We start from the raw sequence: 24152 nt of genomic DNA, 5'->3' as shown, positions 1-24152 counted from the left end.
TGTGCTTGGGGTGGGGTCCACAACCTTATTTGCTTCTTGTTTGTGTCTTTGGTGGGCCTCCGCTTCTCTGCAGCATGAGGTGTGCCCCTATTATTTCCTGGTTGTTCAGCTCCCCCGGTTCTCCTGTTCCCCAATGTTCTTGTGTGGGGGGGGGGGTGTATTCTCCCTATGGTTTGTGGCTTGCCCCTCTTATTTCTTGTTGAATATTCAGTGCACCAATGCTCTTCTGTGGGTGGAGGGGCTGTTATATGTGCTGCCCTGTTCCCTCCTGGGCTGGGATCTTACCGGAGCGCGTTCCCGGTCCTTTTGAACACCAGAGGCACTCTGATGTCCTTCTCTCCTTTGGTGCTCTGCTGTGGACAGAAGACCTTTATATATATATATATTTTTTTTTTTATATTTCCTTTACTGTTGCCGCCCGAGCCGGGGGACGGAGCTCCACTCACGCACGTCCTTCCTGCTCGGCCGCCATGTTGGACTCCATGTGTTGTAATTTCAATTTTGTCAGCATGTCTGGTACCCTTATTGTGACCGTATCGGTAATAGAGAGATGAATAATAATGGAACAGAGAGATGAATGAGAGATGAATACTAAGAAGAGTACAATTGTAGTAAACCAATAAAAAATTTAGAAAACTTAATGACCACACAGTGGTGTAAAAAATGTGTATATGAGAGAGAAACAGCAAATTGTATGGAAACAATACAAAATTGCCAAAAATTAAAAAAACCTGCATAATAAAACTGTGGAGAAAAATGTGTTTGACAATATAACAGCTCAACAGAAGAAAATCCTATGTTTCCACTGCAGACTCACAAAACCACTCAAAGTTATCGCACAGTCTAAAGGTACAGTATTTGCTTCCTGAGTAAGCGCCTAACAAGTGAACAATAGATAAATAAATTACCAGGTTTGCTGCCACTCTCTGCTGGCCTCCATGCGCACACCGGCTTTTTGAGCACCAGCCCATCTCTACTATTTTTATTGTTTTATTTTTTTATTTGCCTTTATCAAATCAATGATTTTGCAAAAAGAAGAAATTCTTAAAATTCTGTCTGTCCATGTGTTTTTCCTAATTTTTATTTCGAGGATTTTGCTTCTTTTCTGTTGTTTTCTAGTGTTCGAACTGAGTTCAGGATCCTTGGTTAACCAGGGCCTAGTCAGTCATCACGATTGGCTCCGAAACACATTGCTCTAGAGCTGCCTTTAGAACTTTTGCCGTCGCTATTGACCATGATGTCCTAGATCCACTCAGGAGGCGATTCCACCAGACGACTTCTTCATACAGGATACTGGACTTAATCAGTGGACCGAGGTAAGCTCTTCTCCATTTTATCGTTTGAGGGCAGTGCAGCAAGAGGTGTTTTACCGATTCAGGTTCAGATTCAATTTCACATAGGCGGCAGTGGTTTGTTTGCGACTACCCCCTAATGGCACTTATTTCGTTGGTCGGAAGTAAATTTAGACGTGACCTCAAAAGGATGAATGTTAGAGCTTTTCTGGGAACCTTTTAAGGACTTCAGTGGTTGAGTGTAGTTTTTTGGGCAGTAAAGTTAGATGGGTGAGAAGTTTGTTTTTTCCTGCCGATGTTAATGTCTCTATCCAGTCCACTTGGTCCATTTTTTGTTTAACTTTTGTGGAGTTTCGAATCAGATCATCTTCAGAGCATCCAATGTCGTCCAGGAGGGCTTGCTGCTTGGCCGCCTAACCTTCGAGTGCCTTGCCACCTCCTACTGACATTTCAGTTTTGATTATGTTGTACAAAGGAGGCAAATCCTGCATTATTATTTTCCTGAACAAAGCCATTTCTCCTGCTTCGATGGCTGCTTTCAGGGAGAGTGTACCCAATTCTCTTCGAATGGCTGAGATAGATGTTGAATTGGGACGTTGAAGGACTTTGCACCAAAAATAGGCCTCCAGTTTTGACCATATTGTCGTAGGGATCGATGGCATTGCTTCTCCTCCGTATGCCAAGCTCGAGACTACTTTCCCTTTGTAGAATTTTATGGCTGGTAGAAGCAAGAAACGACCATATTTCCTGTCAATTATTTTGGCCTGAGTAGTGAGCTTTCGGACCTTGTCCCACAGATGGTTTTGCATCGATATATCTGCCTTTGAACTGTCTATCATCACTCCCAAGTATTTAAAGGTCTTTACCACTTCAATGGTTGAGTTTTCGATGTGCCACCTGAAGGTTTTAGAGTTCTTTTTTTTTTTAGGGTTGTCCAAAGGTCAGGATTTTTGTTTTCCCTTTGTTTATCTCTAGGTTGTTTTTTGAGATATATTTGGCCAGATTGTCAAGTTGTCTTTGAAGGCCGATTTCGGTCTGGTCGAGAAGAATGATGTCGTTAGCATATAGTAGGCGGGTCACAGATGTCTCCCCTATTTTGGGAGGGAAGGATCTTATGCTACAGGCATCTTCTCTAAAGTCACCAAGAAACGAGATAAACAGGGCCGGGGCCAACAGGCACCCCTGTTTTACCTCTCTGAACGTTGGAATTTCATCAGACAGTGTGCCCATTTGATTTAGCTTTACTCTCATAGAGGTCATGTTGTGAAAAGCCTTTATCGGATCGAGAAGTTGTCTCTGGCATTTCCATTGTTCCAGTTTGGACCATAACAGACCTCTATCTATTTGGTCGAAATGCTTGGCTGAGGTCTATAAACGCCAGGTGGACTTTCCCAGGTCCTGGCGTCAATTTGTTTTTTATGGCGCTTAATATCATGATATTGATTGTTGTTCCTGAGTTTTTCATAAACCCTGCTTGAAATGGGTCTCGACATGGGGCTGATTTTGCCCAGGCTTGGAATCTCCTTAAGAGAAATGATCCATATAACTTGCCGATTGTGTCCAGAAGTGCAATAGGGCGATAATTCCCCGGGTCAGTTCTGTCCCCTTTTTTATAAATTGGGGCAATCACAGCAGAGCACCAGGATTTCGGAATCGTTTTAGAGAGGCAGCATTTTTTGAACACCTGCCTGATGAACCTCGCCCATTCTGCCGGATGTTTTTTTTAGATCTATATTAGTAATTCCATCCGGGCCAGGAGCTCTAGAAGATTTGAGTCGCCTGATAGCCGTCACAATGTCTTCTTCATTTGAGAAATCTTCCCAGATTGTTGGTTCTTGGTCTGCCTTAATAGTGAGCCTGGTTTGCCTGTGGAGCTGAAATATCTTGGTGAAATGGAGTTTCCAGGCTTCTTCTGAGATGCTGTTTGTCCCTGTTGCACTAGATTTGCCTCCGGATTTCCTAATCAGTTGCCAGAATGCCCCTGAGTTTTTATCTGCCAGCTTTCTCAGCATTTCCTCTGCATCATGTTGATAGAGCAGAGCTCGGTGAAATATTAACCAGGATTTGTACAGTTTTGTTCGTCCGAGTAAGCTTTCTTTGGGCCATCTGAATCAGCAATTCTTGCCAATTTCTTCAGTTTTCTCAGATTGCATCGTCTCATTACCAGCTCCTTATCGTAGGTATGGAGTGGGTATTGGTTTCCTTTTGGTTTTGACTTCCTGGGTGCGTGGTACGGAAGTAACAAGGGTTGATAGTCGGTTAGATTTATTGCCTCACTTTCTTTCCGTGGACAGTCTGTTGCGCAATTATTTGAGAGCTCTTTGATTCGTTCCGCCGTAAGTCTTAAACGGTTTCCTTGGTTGTTGAGTTCGGTTTTTTCAGGCATTTGAAGTCTACGACCGCCTGCAGTTGGCCAAACGATTTTCTAAATATTATGGCCGCTTGCCTCGGCCCGTATGACCTCGAAGGATATGATCCTTCTCAGCATTGGTTCCGATACAAAGATGTAATCAATTGTCCCTGCTTGCGACCCTCTTTCCCATGTCGGAATATAGGAGGCCGGAGGTAGATACTGCTCGATGTTGTAGAGATTTCTAGAGTCCAAGAGTGATTTTCATAGTTGGCCACGAGATTCTACCTGGCATGTCAGACGTAATGGATTTCTTCTTGGCAGTCCGTTTGGGCATTTGGTGTTCAAGTCCCCGCTTAGTATTATGAGTGGGTCATTTTGTTCGGTCATAATGCCGTTGATCTTGGATTCGATGGTGGTTAGGAAGAGACTGTCCGAGATTGCATGAGGATTCCAGTAAGTTGTAATTATGGTGATTAGAGAGGTCGTCATAGAAAGAGTCTCAGCGTCAAATCGCTCCCACTTTACTAATACAGCCAGATGCATTTGGGTGGCAGCAAGCTTTTTTTGGATTGAAAGGCCTGACCCCGATAGAACGGCCACTAGAAGACCAGCTGAGGGGCGGCCCAGGCGACCTTTATTTGCTGGAGAAACCGCAACCGAGAAGCCGTCAATTGTAGGGGAAGCTAGAAGCCATGTCTCTTGAAGGGTTATGATGTCAAATTCCCCTAAATTGATGTCTCCTGCTTTTGTGAGGTGGGTGTAGCCCCTGGTGTTCAAGGACATCATTTTAAGTGTCCAGATTGGATGGGCTGATTCTGAGCTAAGGTCTTTTGGGCTAGCTGCGTCTTTGGAAGTTCTCGACGTTACACTGGATGGTATTTGTTGCTATTTCTTCGTCTCATTTGTTGAAGTTTTCGGAAGCCATGCCAAGAGTTATTTGATTGGTGCAAATGTTGACATGTTGTTTCGGGTAGTAGAAGTTTCCAAGCGGCTCGAGGCATTAGGGCTTCTGTCAGAAAGGTTTTGGTCACTCTTAGTTTCAAAGCGAGACTGAGTTTGGCTCTTAAGAGACGTTTTTGCTTCTTGAGTTTCCCTTGTTCGATTTGAGTTTCTTTCAATTGGTCTCCTTGTTGGAGAATGTCAGCGCTCATGCTTTTCAGTATTGGCCGATGTTCAGAAGAAGTCCCGCTTGGGTTTTTGGAACAGATTTTGTCTGTTGGATTCTGTTTTCGACCTGTAGTGGATTCTTTCAGTTGGATGGATGTTCCCGCTGCTCTGAGATGGCTGGTCATTTGGTAGTCTTTTTAGCTCTGTGATATAGTAGCCTCTTTTTAGTAAGTCTGCTTCACCTTCCTTGGACCGTCTGCCTAAAGCGTTTGCACTCACATGGAGGTAGGCCTTTGCTTTTTGGTCTTTGTGGTAGGGTTCGACTAATATCAAGTCTTCCGTCGACATATCTTCAAAGTCTCTAATGTGTTTCAGAATTTTAAGAACCGTTCCCCTGTTATGAGTTATATGCTCCAAATTTTTCGGGATCTGTTCCAGCTTGAAAATGGTAGCTGGTGTTTGTCATTGTTGTTTTGCTGTTTTTTGAGCAGGAGTTCTTCCCCCGAGGGAGTTGTTTTCTTTCTGTTTGGGAGATTCCTTTAGTCTTTTGTGCGAAATCGAGCTTTCTCTTCGCTCTTCGTTAGCTTTATTAGGTGATTTTGTTTCTGCATAGTTTCTTTTTAATGTTGGAGGTTTCGATCTGGAAGGTTCAGGCACTCCAGGTCGTCTCAAGTTCGATCTTCGCGTGTCAGTCCTCTTATTGTCACTGTTCTTCCTTGGTTTTTTTGGTGTTGGGGAAGCTACGCAATCGATGTTGGAGGTCGAGCTTTTATACTCGTTTTCCTCGTTTTGACTTTGGGAGAAGCTCCCTGGAGATGTTTGAAGGGTGATGTTCTTAGATGCTTCATCTCTCATGAAATCTTCAGCGGTAATTGGCGAGTGCACTGAGGGTGCCTGTGTGGGACTTCTGACAAAATAGCAGACCTGAATGGGAGAGTTAGGGGATCCGCAGATCTCCTTTGGTTTTAGAGCCGACTCTTTTTTCCTCAAGGGGGAGTTCGACCCGTTTCCCAATGCCGGGCCCGATGGAACTGGGGCTGATTCTGGTAGATTGAGGTTTTTTTCTGACTACCAGTTGGCTTGGTGGGAGGGAGTGTTGTCCCCTTAGAGGAGTCTTTGATTGAGTTCACTGAATAAGGCAGTTGTGTTTGTTTAGGATCAAGCTCTTTCAAGCAGGATTTGGTCACTCCCTTTTTGGCCCCTTCAAATAAAAATTGGCAGGAAGGTTCAGAAATTTCCTTCGATTTCTGGTTTTTTGTTTGTTGTTTTTTTAAGTCAAAGCAGATTTTGCTAGAAGTCGGCTTTTCCGCTGAGGGTTTCTGGATCCACAGCACTGTTTCTTTTGCAATGATGGAGTCCGTTTGAGACGCACTATCTCTTGAATCCTTGATTAGAATTGGTTGGGACAGAGGAGCATGTGAGGAGAGAGTAGGTCGTGCACGATCTCCTATGATTATGTTGTATATCATACCATCTAATTTTTCTTTAGCTTAATTGTACCCCTCAAAATAAGTAATTTTAGTGTGAGTCATTGCAATCAGCGTGGTTTGATCCTTCAGCGTATCATTTAAAGCCTCAAATAGTTTTCCGAATGGGGCAAGCGCGATTGTTAATGCTGACATCAATGTTGTCAGGTCAAGTTTTATGGATGGTGTGTCTTTTTGAGCTTCTTCTGTTGATCCTGCCCCTCTGATCATCCTTCGGGGTGAAGTTTGAGGACAGGTCGGTGGAGTGGGTACTTGTGCTTGAGACTTCGAAGAGCCCTGCTCTTTGGGCGACAAAACAACAAAAGGGTCGGGGTCAAGGTAATTCTTTGCTGAAGACCCGGGGAAAAGGGCAGCCTCCCCCTGCACTGATGGATCTTCTGCTCCCACCTTTGTTTTGATATTATTGGGATGGTCATCGATAGTTTGTGTTTCAGGGGGGGGCATGGCGTCCCTGTAGAGCCAAAAACCCTTAGCGTGGCAAGAGAGGAGGAGGGTAGGCCCATTGAGGAAGAATTGAATGCGACAACTCTCGAGGCTTCAGGCGTTGCAAATGAACAAACTTTCAGACTTGGCAGTGAGCTAGAGTCAGAAGGAGTATTTCCGGGATCACCAGGGGGCTTGGACAATCCCATGGAAGGCGCTGGTTCAAGTGGAGTTCCCTCTTTTTGAGTATACGGGAATTTGCATGCTTTTGGGCCAGCGGGGAGGTCTGACGTCACGTCCAGGAGTTCTGCATCGGTCAGTTCAAGGAGGACATCGTACTTCCATTTACCTTGACTGGCGAAATATGCCTTTAGTGAATTGCATATCACAGAGTTGGCTAGAAGATTCGATGGAGATTTCTTTTGTTTATTTTGAGACTTCTGGCCTGCTGGTCTTTTCTTTTTTCCGTTTGTTTTTTGATTGTTTTTTGTTTTTAGGAGAAGTTTTTTTTGGGAAGTATGGAAGAAGCCGGGGAGACGATGTGTGTTGCTTCACTTTCTCTGTAAAGCTGAATTTGAGGAGTAGTGGATTGCTCGACTTCGTAAGACAAGAGCCTGCCTCTCTGGTGATCCTTGGTCCCTCCCCTTTGGGGAAGTGGAGCCTCGCTTTCAGTAGCGTGTACCAGAGCGAGCACCTCCCGCAGCTCCGATGATGCACACAGGGCCGAAACAGCTGCAGGCGCGCTTCTCTGCGGGCTCGAAGCAGGGGGGCCAAGCAGAAGCTTCGCCTCGGGACCACTCGGGGAGAACAGATGGCGGGGAACGATCGCAGGGTCCCGTGTGGTCGCATCTGTCCTCGTCTCAGCGTTCACGGTAGGTGGTGGGCAGGGTGAAGATGTTCTTTGTTGAGCTTCCTGTTGCGTGGCGGGCGTCCCGGACCGGGCAACCCCCTCAAGTCCCTCGCAGCCCACCCTTCGGTCAGTTGCACTGGGAGTTTGTACTCAGGGGGTTGAAGCGGGTCCGGCGCCGATTCCTGCTCACGGCCCTTCTGGCTCACTGCAGATGACTTCTTGGCAGGGGAAAAGTGTGTTAGTAGAGCTTCCTTGAGACCCGCAGGTTTAGCTGGTAACAAAGTGTTTCGTGAACAGAGCGCTGAAAGCTCCTCTGCGGCCTGGGGTGACTCTTCCAAAGGAGGCGCACAATGTGTATGTTGATGGGCGCTGGCGTAACCAGGCCCTGGATTCGGAGAGAACCGAGATCTTGATGGGGGGGCGAGCCGACGGGGGGTGTGGAAGGTCGAATCTGTGGTGGGCAAGCCTGGAGCTTCTCATCCATCTCACCTCCTTGTCTTCGCCGCCCGATGGCGGAGTGATGGGCATGGCGTCCCCTCTTTCCTCCATGTTGGTGAAGGCCTGCCCAGCCTACTCACAGACTGCCACAGACTGCAGCAAACTCAGCGGCTAACTCTGCCGCCGGTCCGTGGCTTCTGGGGGTTTTTATGGAACCTCCCAAGAAGGTAACAGGAACTGGAACTGTAGAGAGACTCAGTTCATCGGAGTGTAGAGGAGAGTAGGCTGCCACAGACTGCAGCGAACTCAGCAGCTAACTACGCGGCCGCTCCGCGGCTTCTGGGTTTTTTTATGGAACCTCCCACAGAAGGTAACAGGAACTGGAACTGTAGAGAGACTCAGTTCACCTGAGTGTAGAGGAGAGTAGACTGCCACAGACTGCAGCAAACTCAGCAGCTAACTCCACTATTCCAACTCATAGGTTTGTCCGTCCTCCATAGCAAAAGGCCGCTAGCCTCACTGTATCCAGCTACATGTACGTTTTTGATGAATTCATTTAAAAAATAAAATAAATGTGCTGTCTCTGCTTGATGGGAATGGAACGCAAGTTGTGCGGCTATGAGACAAGCAACATAGATGTTGTGTTTAGACCCCCAGGGCACAGGGGTCCAGACACATGGTTGCTGGGGGCACCCAGCTGACATCTCAGTAACGGGATCACCCTATTAACCTGTGGTCACACGGGCACACCATGGCCTTGGGGCACCCAAGCCATTACAACACACGGTGCTGGAGTTGCCCAGTAGGGGCACCGGCTTACAGTTGCCCGGCAGGGGATAAGCTGACACGAGGGACATCAGGGGCAATGTTGCCTCACAGGGGCACTGTCCTGTTGGGGGACCCAGCAGGGCAGGCTCTCCACCCGCTACGCACCACCAGCAGAGCGCTTTGCAAAGAATGACACAGCAGACAGCAGTCAATGGTATTGACTGGTGAGCAGGAAACCGCTCTTCCCTTTTAGTGAAGTGGTCACATGGTCACTGACATGTGACATTGGCACAACCCCTTAGCAGAGAATCGTTTCTTAAAGGAGGAGTACATCACAATAGCTGCAAGACTAAAAGAATCTCTAAGCAGATACTTCTGAAGCACTTATATTGACCGTCTACTATTCAGGACGCATTTTCTTACATATTGTAAGATATACAAGGTGCGCATTCAGCATGCAACGTTTTGAGAAAACATGTTCTCTTGGGAAAGATTATTTATCCTGTGAACTTTCATGAGCTTCCTAAAAAAGGAAATATGTGCATTTATTTCAATTTACGCTTACTGCCTGTGGCATCATTCCCCGCTGTATATGTTTGCCCCCCACTTTTTTTTTAAAGGACTCGAGCCCTGTTGTCAGGCCACCAAGAACACAGAGAAGCATTTTACAACACATTTTCATGATGCCTTTGTCCCCAATATAAAACAAAATTGCCACTGCAAAATATAGACATTCATGTTCAGTGTGCCCATGATATATGCCTGCACTGCCACAGTGAAACACTTTTATGATGCCATGCTCACATTATATGTTGACATTGCTATGCCATTGTCACTGATCTGTAAGAACTTCATACTGTCTATTCCCAACATATGCAAGAATTGCCATTGTGAAATGTTTTCATGTTGGCTGTGACCAACAAATGCCAGTATTTGCATACCAAAAAAACACTTTCATGATGGTTGTGCCAGCATGCCACTGTGTGAATAATTTCATGCTGGCTGTGGACCATGTCTTCCAATACTGCCCAGAAAGTTTGTTTCCACCCATCACCTGTTCAGCGGTTCCATTCTTAGCCAGGATGCACATCCATACTACCAATTCAGCCCCTCCGACCCGCTAAATACACACATGCACACATTGTAAATGCTCACACACAGACTTTTTCCTGCACTTAACTTTGAGTGGTGATGGAGTCCTTTCCCTCTTGTTGGTGGCTCCTGAATCGCAAGCCTCACCAGCTCCTGCATTCACAATAGGCGCTTACTCTGCTCCTGTCTTGCCGCTCTCTCATCTCATGCTTGCTTTGGTTCCTGCCTCTTGGTCATCCTGCACCTGACTGTGCCATGGATGTAACATGCATGTCATGTGATGCAGAAGACACCACTTTGTTAGGCATGGGAGATACTGCTAAATCAACTAGTATCTCTAGTCAACGAATTTAACACTGTCATGACCAATTCCCTGGACACTGTCGCCTCATTAAAACTAAGAAATAGCAAACCTAGAGCACACTTAAATGCCTGGTTTACCCCTTATCTAAAAACACTAAGGAAAGAAAAGCGCAAGTGCGAATCCAGATGGAGACTACTTCCATCAGAAATGAATAAAGCCTCCCTCATTAACATCTCCAAAAAATACAAAACAGAAATAAAGCGAGCCAAAAAAAGAAAGTTTCAACAACAGAATAAAGCAAGCCAAATCAGGAACTAAGGAGCTTTTCACAATCCTGAAGGAATTAGAGAACCCTATCCCAGTCCCAGATAACAGTGACAAAAATAAAACATGGTGCTCTAACATCCAGAAGGCCCTAAGTGACAAAATTGCCACACTCCAAATCAAAATGTACAAGAAAAAACTAAACATACCTGCGACAACCATCAAACTAACAACTCACCGACCAATGCCAAACCAGAACATAACTTTAACTTCACTAAAGTCTCCATACTGAAAGTCAAAAAAATAATCCTATCTCGGAAACCATCAAATTGTCGAGGCGATAACTGCCTGGCTCAAATAATAAAAGACGCTGCCAGAGACCTATCCCCATTCATTACTAAACTTATCAACTCTTCATTCTCTTCAGGCACTATACCAAGTAACCTTAAGGAATCTTGGGTCCTGCCGCTCCTTAAAAAGCAAGCACTAGGCCCAGCGATACCAACAAATTACAGGCCCATGACTACGGTGCCCTTTCTACTAAAGGTTCTAGATAGAGTGGCCTATTTACAGATCCAAAAATTCTTGGAGATGCACCATCTCCTAGGCCCTAGGCAATCTGGATTCAGGCCACAACACGGTACTGAAACAGCACTTACCGATCTCAAAGTCCAGGTCGATGAGCTGAGAGACCAAGGAAAAACTGCCTTACTCCTCCTCTTAGATCTCTCAGCAGCATTTGACCTGGTGGATCACAGAGTGCTCTGCAACCATCTGAAATCAGCAGCTCGCCACAAGCCATAGCTTGGATTAAATCATTCTTAATGAGAGAACAATGAAGGTCTTCTCCACCTCAGCAGCTGCCGACCCTGTGCCCATCACATGCGGTGTGCCCCAGGGATCTTGTATCTCTTCCACCATTTATAACATTTTTACTAAGCCCCTGTTTGATGATCTAGACCATCTGGGCGTCACCTACACTAACTATGCAGATGACACCCAGATTTTCATCCCACTTTCTGGTGATTACAAACAGGATTTGGCCTTGGTGAACAAGATATACCTCATCATCCAGGCATGGATGGCCCGTCATGGTCTATGCCTGAATGATGACAAAACGGAACCCATCATACTGGGGTCTACACACAACATCAAGAAACTCAGTCAAGACTACACAACCTTCGTCATAGACGGCCAAATAATCAAAGTTGCCAAGGAGGTAAAAACACTAGGTTTTTACCTCAACACCAGTTTAACGTTAGCAAAACAAGTGAACGCTATGGCCTCATCCACAGCCTACACTTGTAAATTAATCCGGTCAGCTAAACCCTACCTCTCTACAACTAGTTGCACCACACTGGCACGAGCATGTGTGCTGTCCAAACTGGATTACTGCAACACTCTCTATCTAGGTGCGGATAAATACATCACGCAGAAAATCCAAATACTGCAAAACAACGACCTTAGAGTGACACTAGGAATTTCCAAAAGAGGACATATCTCAATAATTAGCAGAGAATCTAATTGGCTATCCACAACAAACAAAATTAAACTTAAAACGGCATCCCTAACATTCAAATGTCTCAATAATTTAGCACCCAGCTACCTCTCAGAGAGGCTCAAAAGAAGAATCACATCTAGACCCATGAGAACTGCCTAAACAAACTGCCTTCCAATTCCCGTTTTCAAAATTACTACAATTGGAGGCAGTGGCGTTGCCAGGAATCAAATTTAGGAGGGGCACAGAGGGGGTCAAAGACAAAAGTAGGGGGGCACAGACAAAAGTAGGGGGAGAACATGGTCACTGCTTGTCTTAGGTAGGGGGGCACAAGGAGGGGCCCAGGGTTTCACAGGGGGCCCCAGACACCCCCCTAGCGAAGCCACTGATTGGAGGGAACAGCTTTCCGGTCAAAGCTGCTCAATTGTGGAACTCCCTCCCACCGGCCTTAGGACTTGACCAAACATACCCACACTTCAGATCAAACTGCATCAAGTGGCTCAGAGAAAATGAGCCATAGGTGAGCCTACCAACCAACTGACCAATAGCCAAACCAACCTTTCCACTGTATCTATCTGCTGTGTAAATGTATTACTGCTATATTGTCATTGATCTGCACGTTTTTGTGATTGTGTAACCTTGTAACTTGTAAGCCTAAAGTATTCTTATCTTCGTGCCCTGATACCTTCGTGTCCGGCGCGCGTTACAAATAAAGAAACAAACATAAGGCAGCGCTACCACCCTGCTCTCCTACTCTAAGGGTGCAACAAGTGGTTTGCACCAGAGCGTGGGGAAGGACGGCAGGGGCAACTGCACCCACAGCTCTGACACTGCCTATTGTAGCTGCATGGTAGGCAGGCAACTCTGCCCTCATTCAACAATTTGTTGTGTACCTTTTACTTCAGGAATATGAATGTTCATTCAAGAACAATTGGACATAGAGTGGAAGAACACATTCATTTATTTTCTCCACTTCTGATCCTCCTCCACCTGACACTGTTTTATAGTCAATGCAACGTTATGCAGCAGGGTCATAACGGTTTATGTACTTGTATTTATTGTGACCCGCAATGCAATGGCTTCATAGTGCCCCAAGTGGATAGAGGGAAAAGGTAAGGGGAGACAAAAGGAGCACTGCACCTGAGCAGACTTGTAACTTTTCAGGAACATTTAAGTTCAAGAGAAGAGGGGGGTTGGGGGGTGGGGGAGGGTAGCAGAAGTCATGCTTTGCAACAAGTAAATACGCCATACCTACGGCCATATTGGCTGACCTAAGGCCACGTAGAGGCTGGCAACTTTTGATGTCTTCTTCGGATGTTTGCATGGCACGGGTGGCTGTCTCTGTGCTACCTCTATACTTATTGTAAATGAGCAGACTAGAAATGTGAATGTCTTTCCTCTTAAAATTGGACACCGCCATACAGCTGCTTTAACATCGGCTGATGATATCATGCTCTTTGACCACAACCAGATTGGATTACAGCGCATATTAACTTGTATGAAGAGAAATCATCTAAAAACCAATCCAGCTAAATACGCCATTGTGATTTTTAAGCATGATAGAAATGTCTCCAGTTGTAAACGGCATAAAGAGAGGCACGTTTAAATGTTACACACCGTCTACTCGTTTTCCATTATAGAACAAGATTTGTCCAGCTAATATTGCTTGGCTTTCTGTAAAGTTGCCCCCCTTAAAAACCCAAATGATGAAAATAAAATCTAAATCGTGCAATTACACCTTCATCCCGTTGACACATGTTTATAAAGGCAAAGTTATTCCATCTCTAACATATTCTGCAGGTAATTCATTTAGCAGACTGGGGTAATATAAATAGTTTGGAAGGTATCTTTTTTAAACATTGTTTTGTTATTTACCCATGGTAATAATCCGTCATAAATAAGGCCCCAATCCTGTCAATCTATAATCTCTTTAAAACATCGTATGATATGAAATACAATTTCGAACCTTCCACGGTCCTCCCTATATATCCAATTCTAAGAGGGGGCACGTCTAGAAATAGGAGTGGGATTTTGTCAGAATGTGATAACTTATTGGTAGAAACAGGCTGCAATCGCCAAATCCTCTCAGAGAATCCTGCTAAGGTCAAGGTAAACACAAGCATCTCTTTGTGCTTCCATTAATCAGGCCTGGCTAGCCAACTTAAGTGCCTGCCAGTGTTTTTCAAATTAGTCTCCTGAGAGTTGTTTGACTTAATTGGAGCTGTAAACTGGCTACTGGTGCAATCAAAATGGCTTAAATGTCTGCCTTCATCCACTTGATGTATAAGCTATATGTGTCCTTCACTGAAGTCCTGTTAAAAACAAGTATTGGCATCCCTTAATGCTAAATTCAAATTGATGCAATTTAAACTGTTGAATCGAGTACATTATACCCTGCAAGACGAACACAATTTCAACAGGAGAGTGATGGCTGTTGCCCTAGATGCAAAGCAGAAGAAGCGGAGTGGCAATGCTTGGCTTTGGGTGGCTTCTGGGCGGGGGTATGTGAAAAATTGTCAACGATAACTTAGATATGTGTTACTCCAGAACCCAGACAATGTTTGTTTAGTTTGGGTGCAGATATCCCCACGGATAAGCGCCAATTCATAAACCTGGCCCTCTTGCGACGTGTATTGCACAAATGGAAAAGATAAGCTCCCACCTGACCTAAGGTGGAGAATTGCACTTTATATAACCATGCTGGTGGGGGCGGTCAAGCCGAAGGATATTTGGCCTGATTTTAGGCGATATCTGTTAAATATGGAAGATGCTTGCACAGAAGTAGACAAAGATAATGCTATGAGCCAACAAGGACTCATAACACACGTAAACGATGCAATGTGATGTTGACATGCAAGATGATGTATTCGATTATATACTAGTTGTGGAGACAGGTCGCGCAACAAATAAAGGTATTAAAAAAAACAAGCATTGGCAATGCCAATAGTTTGGCCTTTTGTGTAGGCATGGGAAACACACTTGCCAGGCACTGCCGTAGTGGTAGTAACTGCTCATTGATGGTATCAGGTGCAACATGGTGCCAGTACCTGTGCATCTCATAGCAATGTCTGTAAAATGCCTAATACATGTACACATTCCAAAACTGTTGGTTTTGCCAATGCTTGTTTTTACACAGGACTTCATTGAAGGACAGGCATAGTATTTATAAGCCAGTTTGGAGCTCCAATTAAGTCATTAACTCTCAGAAGACTGCTTTGAAAAACACTGGCAGGCAGTTGGAGTGCAACGTTTGACAGTAAGGCCTGATTAAAGCAAGCTCAATGTTACCATGAGGAGGTGTTTTTGGTTGGGGACGAGCAGGAACTGGGTATGAATTACCATAGGGATTAGCATGGTCATGGGCAGTCAATGGGTGGGCAAATTACCAAACAACACATTCAAGCTGTGTGTCCCTCCTCATATGCTGTTTCTCCCCAACTGTACTCTAATGCAATAGTGTCGGCTTATAGGTGGCACAAGCACCGCCTAATAGCCCAAACTAATAAGGTTGTGATGCACGAATGGAACTGGCCAAGATCCCAGATTTTGAAATACTTTCCGTTTACACAATTACCCATCTTCCTGTATAGAAGATTTGGATACATATATATGCATTTTTGTTTTAATTTACTTGGCACGCTGGAAAGGTCGCTCCTCTATCCATTGGGACTTATCAAAATACAACTGCGGTTGCCACTTGTGTTTGATACCTACCAATCTCGAGACTTTAAAACTTCTACAAACAGAATGTGACACAAATTATGACTTAAGGGACCAAATGTGTAGTAAGTTTGTTCATGATCCCCCCAATTCATTAGTACAGAGGTGTTTTGGCAAAGACTTCTTAAGGGTAATCAAACTTCACTAACTCTCGGACTGATCAGAGGTTTAGTCAAACACATGATTTATTAAAAGAAGTATTTACGGATTTGTAAATATATTGCATCTTTAGGGAGGTACATGTTTGAATTGTTTTAAGGAAATATATGCATATTTGAATTTTTTATTATAGACTATTTTTGTAGACTTTTGTTAGACTTATATGGCTGTGGATGTCAAATATGTAAGTGATTGTGAAATGTTTTAATAAACTGTATCACATTAAATATATATGTGTATATATGTATTATAGTGCAGCGGTCGTCGCACTATAGTTAAGGTGTGTAACATAAGCCATAGGGAATCCGAAAATTATGTTGCTAATAACCTTTAACTTGCATGATGGATTTGGCTGACATTTTCTAAACAAAAGGTTTGTCAGACCCCCCAAGACTGTAAATTATGGGAAAGATTAGTTAAAAAATGAAACTGTTATTAAGAAAGAAAAAAACGCAGTTTTCTGCCTAGTCCTATTCATTTTCCCATAGAGAAAAAGCCCAAATTGTATCAAACCGAAGCACAAAAACCGCTGGAGGAAATTGTACCAAATAACAAACAACTTGGCACGAAGTGTTGACTTAATTTCCGGGATAGGTTTGGGGTTATACCATCCAGTAGTTTTCAAATATTTGATGGAGAAGGGGTGCCTCCTTCTCCCAAAAATATAGCTATATCTCCCATGGTGTATTACAGCAGAGAGGCTTTTCACAAATGAAAACTTGTCATTTTTTTTTGCTCGATGCAAATGATAACCATGGTAATACCGGGGGAATGAGAAAATTAATAGGGCAAAAAAAGCTATTTAGGGGTGGGCCGAGGATGAAATCGCATCAGGCTAGAGGTGGGAAGGGGGAAAGGGGACATCATGTGAAGTTACAGTTTGGACCTTTTGGCATCATCCGGTGAATAACTCCCGGCTTACTTTCCCAGCTTACTCTCCACACTGAAACTGTTTGCTGTCTCAGTAACCCCCCCGTCTGGCTTCAGAGCAGCCAGAGGCATGGAAACTGCTCTCCTGAACACCCGTGAAGATGTGCTCTCCAATCTCAACACCAGCACCCCTTCTGTCCCCATCCTCCTTGACCCTTACTTGGCTTACAAGATGGTCAATCTTACCATCCTGATCAACTGACTCTGTGAGAACCTGGGCATCACAAATCAGTCCCTGGATGACCTCTTTCCTCCTGGATCGACCTTCCCAGGTCCAACTTGGGTAATTTCCCTCCACCACCTCTCTATCTACATGTGGTGTTCCCCAGGGCTCTAATCTCTCAACCTGGCTCTTCAATCTCTATGTGGCCCCTCTGGCCCACCTAAACTCCACTTTCTGCTCTAACTTTCAGTGTAATGCGGATGAAACGCAGCTCTCTTTCCGCCTCCCTCCAGCCTCCTCTCCTCTCTCGCACATTCCAGACTGCCTATTCGCGATTCAGGAATAGTGCGCCTCTTCTAACAATCTCTGCCTCAATGCCAGTAAGACAGAGATCCTTCTCATCGGAACCCCTGCTTTCGCTTTCCCCTCTCTCACTCTGGCCGCCCTACATGGGCCCTCTTCCCTCGCCTTCCTGTGAGGCAAAAAACCTTGGTGTCATCTTTGACTCCATTCTCCCCTTCTGTCCTCACACACCAACCTTTCCAAGAAGGTCCACTACCAGCTGCACCTCCTCACTCAGAGGTACTCTTCCTTTTCTCACTTTCTTCCAGAAGCTCACTGTCTCCAGAGCCCTGTTTCTCCCTAGGTTGGACCTCTGTAACAGCCTCTTTCTCAATCTGCCTTCCTCTACACTCCGCCCTCTGCAACTAATCCAGAACAGCACAGTGAGACCTATCCTTGGCCTGAAGGCCAGGGACTGTATCTCTCCAGCCCTGAAATCTCTCCACTGGCACCCGGTGGCTGCAAGCATCAAGTTCAAGATCCTCTGCATTGTCCACAAGGCTTTCTGAGGCTAGGGCCACACTACATTCAACACTCTCTTCCTAAATACCTTCATTCTAGAGCCCTTTGCTCTGATGCCTCCAACTTTCTGAGAGTCAAACGCTTCTCCAGGCAGAGAGTATGGGACAGATCACTTTCCTCTGCAGATGCCTCCCTCTGGAACGGCCTCCCTGCCCCTCTCAAACTTGAGCCAAACTACCTGAAGTTCTGGAAGCAGCTCAAAACCTTTCTTTTCTCCTGTGTTTTCTCTCCCTCCCTCCCTGCTGAACTTACCTGTCTGCTGTGTTGGCTGGTTGCTTGGTTACCCTGACAGTCTCACTGGGTACCTGGCTTCTCTTGACCTGACTCCCCCGCACTGCCTCCTGGCCTGCGACACACTAGGGACTGTAACTATAATCTCTACAGTCCCCCCTCCTTACACTTCCCCTGAGCTGCGCTTACTCAGAGCAATGCTTCTCTGATTGCACTTCCCCTTCCCCCTTGCACTTCCCCTGATCCACTTTCCCTGCACTTTGCGTTAACGCACTTGCACAAACTGACTGACACAAGGTCTAGTAAGATCGTTTGTCTTGTCCTCCCTCTATACCCTCCCTTGTCTTGTCGCAGCTAGGAACACATGTGACTTGTATCATACCGGGGGAATCTCGTGAGATTACCATGATAAAAACGCAAGACGCGCACTGAAACGAAAATGCATAACACAAGGCAAAGAGAGAAAGGGTGTAATGGGGCCGCAGGAAAGTAAAAATCAACCGAAGTGGGTGGGGGACCTAGAGAAAATGGAGGAGTCACATGCAGAGCGCCTGTGAGGACTTTTTTATTTTATTTCACGCGTTACTGCGAGATTACGGAGGGATTAAAAGAGTATTATTGGGGGATTATCGTGGGAATGGAAACCGAGGGGAAAAAATGAATCTGTAGTGTACACATCTGCTAGGCAGGCGGAAGTAGGTATTTGTGCCAGTGACTCTGATCAGTGGGCTCAAAATAAACCTATTGGTGGAACATGTGCAGCGGTCACGGCCACTGGCACCTTTTGATGTCTTCTTCGGCACCTGGCAGCAGGGAAACAGAACAATGAGCTTTCCTTGGCTCAGGCAAATGTTAAATTAGGGGGGTCGTAAATGGCTTCCTCTTGGGAGAAACTGGGAGGAGCAGTGCCTCTGTGAGCAACCTGAGTTGGAGGAAGTGGATAAACCAGAAATTCCACCATGTGCTTTGGGAAACCTCACCCCTCTGGGCCAGAGCATAATTTTAAAAAGATGGATAATTCATAGTACGGACTTGTCAAAATTATATAATTAATATCATTATTCTTGTGATTTTTCTGTGCACATTTTAGGAGGTGTTAGGACTCTGTGGTATGTTCTGGGGGGTAGTAGCGGAAAATAAGGTATTACTCCGAATGTCTGTATGTTAAAAATCTGACACTTTATCATCTGATGCCCATATTCCTTGTGCATGTTTGTGTAAATTCTGGAAAAGTTTAGAGGTTGTGTTCTTGATGAAAAGGGCAGAATTCTGTCATAAGTGGACACAACATCTTACAAAGACAGGGATCGGATGGTTTGGTGCTACAGAAAATATGTTAACTGGACATATAATATTAGAAAAATGGTACATAGATAAATATGTATTTGGATCAAAAATAGATTTGTGTTCAAATTGACAAGGGGAGTGTTCTTTCTGTATGCCATAAAATTGATGCCTGATTACGCTCCATTACTTCCCCCAATCAAGGGAGATAGGAGAGCTTGGCCAATGATAAGTTGTGAGGGGCAGGCTTAGTTATGCCCATGCACACACCCATTTTCAAAACACATAAAAAGAGACTGGTTTGGACAGGCAAGACACACACATTCCATTTTCTTGCGAAGCATTTTTCCGGACCAGACAATATCCAGAAGGACCATCTCCAGAACTTAGAAAACCAGACTCCAGATTTCAGAACTTGCAGCAGAGAGACCAGACCGCTGTGAAGTGCCGCTAGCAGACCCGGACCAGATCGCTGTGAGCAGAACCAGTACCAGAGAGAGCAGGCCTGACCAGACCCTGACGGCCTATTTCAAATTTATAGTGTGAGTACTCAGCTAGAACTGTGCCAGAACCAATTTCTTAGTCTAATATAATCTGATTCAAACCATTTTAACCTGTCCAGAACTGCATCATAGAATCGTGTGTCCCTTCTCCGATTTTAAACCTGTCATTTTGAATCATTATTTAATTTCTGAAAAACTACCTTCACAAAATCGTCTGTATCTTTGGAACCGCGTGTGCTAGGAACGAGATTTAACTTTCATTTGATTCTAAGCTTTCCAACAAGCCTAGACTTCCTACTCCTTATACTTTTTCCATAATCGCGCTCGACGCACTCGGAAAAAGTGTCGCGATTTGGCCCAATTTCTTCACCTGTCAAAATAGCTGCTTTTGCTTGAACTGCCAAAATTCGTTTTCAACCTGCTAATCCCTCATTGAGCATTGTGAGTGTGACTTTAACTAATTTTAAGTAGCTATCACCTACCCTGAATCTCCTATAGGGGCTTAAAATCATTTTTAGCATATTTCACTCCCTTGCAAATCACATTAAAGTATTTTTGCCTGTGGTTTCAAACCATCCCTGTTGCTCTAAGTTTGCTAGGGGGGAACTGAAATTCGTATTGTATTGTGATTGTATCCCTGAAAACTATGTGCTTTACTTCCATCTCCTTATATTGCTTAGGTGGGGGGAGTGAATTGCCACAAGGGGAAAAGTGAACATATTATCTCTTGTGAAACCCTATCAGTTTATTTCTGTACTGCATGTTATTCATAATTGCATTTCCTTGAAATTATAAAAGTATTCTCAGCTACCTTATCCTTTCTATACTAACTCCTAAGTAATTAAATAAGTGTACTATTGTAATATTATCCATTGTTGATCACTGTCATATGCCTAAGTGTGCTATCAAGTATTAATTTATTCATAAAAGTGTGAGATATATTGTTTAATTTTCAATAAATCTTTTAAATTGCAAAACAAACCTACTTCTTGGCTCAGTGAGGTCAGGGGGATTCAAAGAGAGGGGCGTTATACAAGGGTTTATCATCCAGATTAATGAACTTATCATAAAAATATATAAAGAAGGGCTTCCCTTGGGCATCCCAGACAAAGGCATTGACTTAGTGGGAGTGCTGAATTGAAGTCATTAACAAGAATAACATGCAGGACATCAGAGATGACAACACAAATGTCATTGATGCAACTTCATGTTGGCTTTAGATCATCTCAGACTGCAAGAAATCCTAAAGACCAACTACGAAGAACTGTTTGGAGAAAAGTTAGTTATTGTTTTCGGAGACCTCCTACAGTTAACACCAGTAAAAAGTCAACCTATTTGCAAAACATTAGGACACAAACTATGCCATAACACATTTGGCCGCATTGGAAATGTAAATCTCTTGCAACATTTTCGCTACAGAGAACTAACTAAAAACATGCGTCGGTCTGCAGATCTCACCTATGCTAACATTTTTAAAAGGATTAGGACCGGTCTGCTTACTAAAGATGCAAAATGCATCTTAAAAACTAGACTAATCATCAGCCATATGGGAAAAAACACATCTGCCCCTGATGTCATAGAACAATTAATTCAACAAAATATAAAATGCATGTCCTTAATGCCAAACCTTGCAAGCTGTAGTTAATTCAATGATACAATGTTGAAAGAAGAAATGCAACCCATAGAGCATACCTGCTCCACAGACAAACTAGAAGTGCCTGGTATGACACTCCCTATGTATCAACAAGCAACAGCACTACTAAATAACTTAGAAAAATGTATCTCTAACACAGCTGGATTAGAAAAACGATTAACTCTGTGTCTAAACTGCAGAGTAATTCTAAAACGTAACCTTGACATAGGACAAGGTTTAGTCAATGGAGGAATTGGTACAGGTGTTGGCTTTCAAACATATCCACATGACAACAACATTCATTTTGTCATTATTGTGAGAAATCTGAGGGTGTCCTCACAACTCCTTCCCTTGGTCAAACACTTTGACGTAGAACAAGGTTTAGTCAGTGGAGCAATTGTTACAGTTGTTGGCTTCCAAACAAATCCACATTACAACAACATTCAGTTTGTCAACATTGTGAGAAATCTGAGGGTGTCCTCACATCTCCATCCCTTGGATCCTCTGTACAGGTGGCCAGGGAAAGACCCTCGCTGTTGGATCCTGACCCTGTGGCGGAGAAGCAAGGGTAGCGGGGATCACCTGGGTGGAGGTTTCTTGGGGAGGGGAAGGGAAATTTTCCCATGTAAGATGCAGTATTTCCCTCTTCCATGCCATGATGAAACCCTAGTGCCAGAAGCATTCATGGGATATTGTTACCCCATTCCCTCCAGTCAGAATAAGATCAGGAGAAAAATACAAGCCTCGAAGACCCAGAAGGAGGTGAGAAAGACTAGGGTGCCCTTGGGCGAAACATGGTATCCCCCTTTCCCTAGGGACACCCAAAGCCCGCCCAACCTTTATGTGCTATTATAAGCTAGCTCCTCTCATTTCGCATCCATTGACACTTGACAGTACTGGAATGAATAAAAAAGGCAACTAAGAGGAATGAAGACTATGCTCGGTTAACACTCTAGTACTGGGATGTAGTGAAAGTCAGGCATGTCCCTTTAATGTAGTCATGCAGGACTGAATAATCATTCACACCTTGCCGTCTGTCAAAGGGCTGCAGGTGTATACATGGAGCCTAACCCAGCGACAGAGGGAATCAACAGAAGAAGGACTAGGAGGCTGGTGCATGCAGCAGAGGACCGTTCAGCATGGCATGGGAGTGTGGACTCCCTGCAGTGGACCAGGAAAGGTAGAGGTTGCCGCGCTGGAAGTCTGCCCTGTTCCTTTCTATTTCAATTGTTCATTCCCCGGTGGTGGAGGACCACACCAGGAGTGTCTATGGGCCAGTTACTGGAGCCCCGGCTCTAGAGGAAGGAGGCTGTGTGATCCACACTGCAGCCCAAATATGGCAAGCAACCAGTGAGTTTCGGAGGCGTGAGAAAGCAAGTACGCGTGTGTGAACGTAAGCATTTAATGAAATATATTGTATTGGAGTGGTTGCGTGCGGCAGAAAGCAAGTTTTCGAATGTCTCCAAACAGTGAACAGTTAAATTAAAGTGGAACGAACATTTATGCTTGGTAAGTATACAAGAAAGGGGAATACTTTGTATCAGAGTGGTCGTGTGCAGCAAAGAGCACACTCTGAAAATCTCTGAATACCGAACTATCCAATTAAAGCAAAACAAGCAGTTATATTTGTCTACCATTAAACAAAAGGGAATATCTTGCATTGGAGTGATTGCATGTGATCAGAAACACGTTTTCAAAGGTTTCTGCAAAGTGATTTAAAGTGAAATGAACATTTATTGAACTCCATATGAAGGGAAAACAAACCTTAAGCCAGAAGTTTAATTATTGAACACGAAACTGAACTGAACACCAACTGACTTTGTTGCTAAATAGAATCCAAAGCTTGGAAACTTAAAGGTGACAAGAACAGGCAGACAAAGGACACTGCAGCCTGATACACAGACAATTTCAACCTGTGGGAAAACTACAAAATCATTTGGACAATTTCAACCTGTGGGAAAAGTACAAAATAATTTAGACAATTTTAATCTGTTGGAAAACTACAAAATCATTTGAACTGTGCATTTGAAAACAACATTAGCCAAAACAAAAATTGAAGATAAAGGCATTTTGTGTTTCTTTTCGAATTGTGCTTTGGAACTTGGGGAAGGGAACCATGAGTCCTAACTTGGGGAAGGAAATCCTGAGACCTGAAGAGACTTCTTTGTGTTCTAATTCTCAATAAGGGAATTTTGCGATTTTACTTTGTTGAACTGTTTTATACTTGTGGAAGGGAGCTGAGAGGAAGCTGCGAGCTGAAAGAAGCGCAGGACTTTGTGTTGAGCACTGTTTTCTGTTGGTTGTTGACATTCCTGTACGTTGTATAGTTATAGTTGTGAGGGCAAGCATAGTTTTTGCACAAAGACAGATTCCTAAGTTGAACTCTTTGACTCAGGCTCTCCTTAGATTTATGTAGGTAGAGGGATCCCACCTTAGTATATGGCAAGTTAGGCCTTTTTCCATCCTAACATTAAAGTTAATAAAAATTGATTATTTGAATTTGGAATCTGTTGTCTTGCAGACGTTAAACAAATAATCTGCACAATAGTATGTGTCTTTGTTTTCAAAGACATGTACGTACGAGAGAACAATGCTCTCCATCTCTTGCATTTGTGGTCACTATTCACAAATCGCAAGGTCTAACTTAGATCACCCATTGATTGACATTGACGGTACTGTCTTCTAAGAAGTAATGAGTTGCGTAGCACTTTCACATCTCTGTATCCCCAATGCTCTATTCCTAGTTAACTTTGATGCAAACAAAGTCAATGCAGACATTCCTTGCATCC

General features: G+C 44.1%; 1 protein-coding gene across 3 annotated transcripts in view; it reads left to right on the top strand.

The window, feature by feature from the left end:
* The window catches only part of KIF25 (kinesin family member 25), a 1016252-nt gene that overhangs the window by 21724 nt on the left and 970376 nt on the right, over window positions 1-24152 (top strand). Inside the window, exon 2 of one of the 3 annotated variants that reach the window (XM_069607412.1) lies at window positions 1120-1316. The exons of the other annotated variants lie outside the window; for them this stretch is intronic. The gene's annotated coding sequence lies outside the window, so the exon portion shown is untranslated. The remainder of the gene's footprint in view (window positions 1-1119; window positions 1317-24152) is intronic. 3 annotated transcript variants of the gene reach the window in all.

The sequence above is a fragment of the Ambystoma mexicanum genome, chromosome 4q, assembly GCF_040938575.1.
Source record: "Ambystoma mexicanum isolate Mex_15411 chromosome 4q, UKY_AmexF1_1, whole genome shotgun sequence".
Lineage (NCBI taxonomy): Eukaryota > Metazoa > Chordata > Amphibia > Caudata > Ambystomatidae > Ambystoma > Ambystoma mexicanum.
The sequence above is the reverse complement of the archived record's forward strand: the minus strand, read 5'-3'. Positions and strand labels throughout refer to the sequence as shown.